At 49.3% G+C, this 3,305-nt stretch overlaps 1 non-coding gene across 1 annotated transcript; it reads right to left on the bottom strand.

Annotated features, from left to right (window-relative positions):
- Positions 1 to 236: 236 nt before the first annotated feature.
- Positions 237 to 391, bottom strand: LOC131270564 (5.8S ribosomal RNA). The gene has a single exon (XR_009179623.1). It is a non-coding gene; the product is annotated as a 5.8S ribosomal RNA (ribosomal RNA).
- Positions 392 to 3,305: the final 2,914 nt, after the last annotated feature.

Raw genomic sequence — 3,305 nt, 5'->3', positions numbered from 1 at the left:
GAAGCTAGACATCAGTAAACACCACCACAGACACCACAAGCACGCCTTCTCCTCGTACTTCCGCCTCACGCGGGAACACGGACGCTCTAAATACTTCGAATTCCAATGCCAGTATATTGTAAACCACGGGTTCTTTAATGCTAGCGGGTCGTCGCGACCCTAGTTAACATCATGGTGCACGTCTCGTGACGGGTGTCACGGCGTAGTTAAATGTATGCGATACATTTCTCAAATATAAGCGCTCAGTCATCTGTACATCATGGTAGGTTCCCACGACGTGCAATATGCGTTCAACTTATCAATGTTCATGTGTCCTGCAGTTCACATTATGACGCGCAGTTAGCTGCGGTCTTCATCGATCCATGAGCCGAGTGATCCACTGCCGAGGGTGACTAACTTGCGTAAGCCGCCGCTGTGCGCGTATACCCGTTCCCCGTAGGGAGGAGCAAGCCGCCGCTTAGAGACGAAGCATAAAGTGTCCTCATTCCACATAGGGCAAGCTGGATGAATCCATTTTACCCAGGACGGCCGAAGCGGCGTGGACCAGGGGAGAACTGAACCTTATACTTCACACCACAGTAAGTCTACGTGTCCTCTTCCACATAGGGCAAGCTAGAACTAACTATCTTACCCAGGACTGCCGAAGCAGCGTGGACCAGGGGAGGAACACACTTTTCATGGAAACGTAAGGCATCCATGACTGCCATAACGTAAGCCGCCGCTGTGCGCGTATACCCGTTCCCCGTAGGGAGGAGCAAGCCGCCGCTTAGAGACGAAGCATAAAGTGTCCTCATTCCACATAGGGCAAGCTGGATGAATCCATTTTACCCAGGACGGCCGAAGCGGCGTGGACCAGGGGAGAACTGAACTTTATACTTCACACCACAGTAAGTCTACGTGTCCTCTTCCACATAGGGCAAGCTAGAACTAACTATCTTACCCAGGACTGCCGAAGCAGCGTGGACCAGGGGAGGAACACACTTTTCATAGAAACGTAAGGCATCCATGACTGCCATAGTGCGTAAGCCGCCGCTGTGCGCGTAAACCCGTTCCCCGTAGGGAGGAGTCAAGCCGCCGCTTAGAGACGAAGTATGAAGTGTCCTCTTCCACATAGGGCAAGCTAGAATGAACTATCTTACCCAGGACCGCCGAAGCAGCGTGGACCAGGGGAGAACTGAACTTTATACTTCACACCACAGTATTGAGTAATGTGCCCTCTTCCACATAGGGCAAGCTGGAATGTTCCATTTTACCCAGGACGGCCGAAGCGGCGTGGACCAGTGGAGGACTACACAATCATGAGGTTTGATATCGACTTGTGTGTTTCAATAGGATACCGATGGTATGGTTTGAACCGATTTGATTTAGCCATTCTGAAGTCATCACTTGGTTGAAGCGCTGAACTAGGGAGGCATCGTTTACATATATATTGGTTTTCGCATGCTCTACTAGGTTAATGTCATGAGGTTGGCTATCGAGCATGCCCAAGTGATGACTTGATTGTGTGCTTGCTTGAATTCTTCACATTTCATACCATCGGTTAGTTGTCGAATCATTCCTCGATCATAACCTTCGTTCTTGGTTCATGTATGCTCTCTTCCACATAGGGCAAGCTAGAATTAACTATCTTACCCAGGACCGCCGAAGCAGCGTGGACCAGGGGAGAACTATACTTTGTCTTGTATGCCCTCTTCCACATAGGGCAAGCTAGAACTAACTATCTTACCCAGGACCGCCGAAGCAGCGTGGACCAGTGGAGGACTATACTTTGTTCATAACACCACAGTATTGAGTAATGTGCCCTCTTCCACATAGGGCAAGCTAGAATGAACTATCTTACCCAGGACCGCCGGAGCAGTGTGGACCAGTGGAGGACTACACAATCATGAGGTTTGATATCGACTTGTGTGTTTCAATAGGGTACCGATGGTATGTTTTGAACCGATTTGATTTAGCCATTCTGAAGTCATCACTTGGTTGAAGCGCTGAACTAGGGAGGGGCATCGTTTACATATATATTGGTTTTCGCATGCTCTACTAGGTTAATGTCATAGGGTTGGCTATCGAGCATGCCCAAGTGATGACTTGATTGTGTGCTTGCTTGAATTCTTCACATTTCATACCATCGGTTAGTTGTCGAATCATTCCTCGATCATAACCTTCGTTCTTGGTTCATGTATGCTCTCTTCCACATAGGGCAAGCTAGAATTAACTATCTTACCCAGGACCGCCGAAGCAGCGTGGACCAGGGGAGAACTATACTCTGTCTTGTATGCCCTCTTCCACATAGGGCAAGCTAGAATTAACTATCTTACCCAGGACTGCAAAGCAGCGTGGACCAGTGGAGGACTATACTTTGTTCATTACACCACAGTATTAAGTATGGTGTCCTCTTCCACCATAGGGCAAGCTAGAACTAACTATCTTACCCAGGACCGCCGAAGCAGTGTGGACCAGGGGAGGACTATACTTTATACTTCACACACTAGCCATACTGAAGTCATCACTTGGTTGAAGCGCTGAACTACGGCGGGGTAATCGTTTACAGGTTAATATCATATAGCTGCATGCTCATTAGTAGATAATGGAATATTGTATGGCAATATGAGCATGCCCAAGTGATGGCTTTGTTTCAAGCTCAACAGGTAGGGTATTGAGTCCTCTTCCACATAGGGCAAGCTAGAATGAACTATCTTACCCAGGACCGCCGGAGCAGCGTGGACCAGTGGAGGACTCTATACTTTATACTTCACACCACAGTATTGAGTACGACTTGCATAAAGCCCCTAATGAGAACCACGAGGGCTCTCTCAATGTAGAACCACGAGGGCTCTAGTACCGATTCTCTCGGTACGGCTTGGTCCGTGTTCCTTTATGCTTGTACTCTTAGAAAGTCTCAACCCGGAGGTCTTGACTTTGATTGTCATAGTTGGACTACGACGGGGCATCCGACCATTGCTGATCGAACACCCCTGATTCACCATCTTTCGGGTAGGCGGTACGCGTACCTCCGGACGCGGAAGTCTCAACCCGGAGGTCTTGACTTTGATTGTCATAGTTGGACTACGACGGGGCATCCGACCATTGCTGATCGAACACCCCTGATTCACCATCTTTCGGGTAGGCGGTACGCGTACCTCCGGACGCGGAAGTCTCAACCCGGAGGTCTTGACTTTGATTGTCATAGTTGGACTACGACGGGGTATCCGACTCATCGAATACCCCAGAAGCACACCATCTTTCGGGTAGGCGGTACGCGTACCTCCGGACGCGGAAAGTCTCAACCCGGAGGTCTTGACTTTGGT

Source organism: Anopheles coustani, assembly GCF_943734705.1.
Source record: "Anopheles coustani chromosome X unlocalized genomic scaffold, idAnoCousDA_361_x.2 X_unloc_4, whole genome shotgun sequence".
NCBI lineage: Eukaryota > Metazoa > Arthropoda > Insecta > Diptera > Culicidae > Anopheles > Anopheles coustani.
Note: the sequence above shows the minus strand (reverse complement) of the source record. Positions and strands in the feature narration are given on the sequence as shown.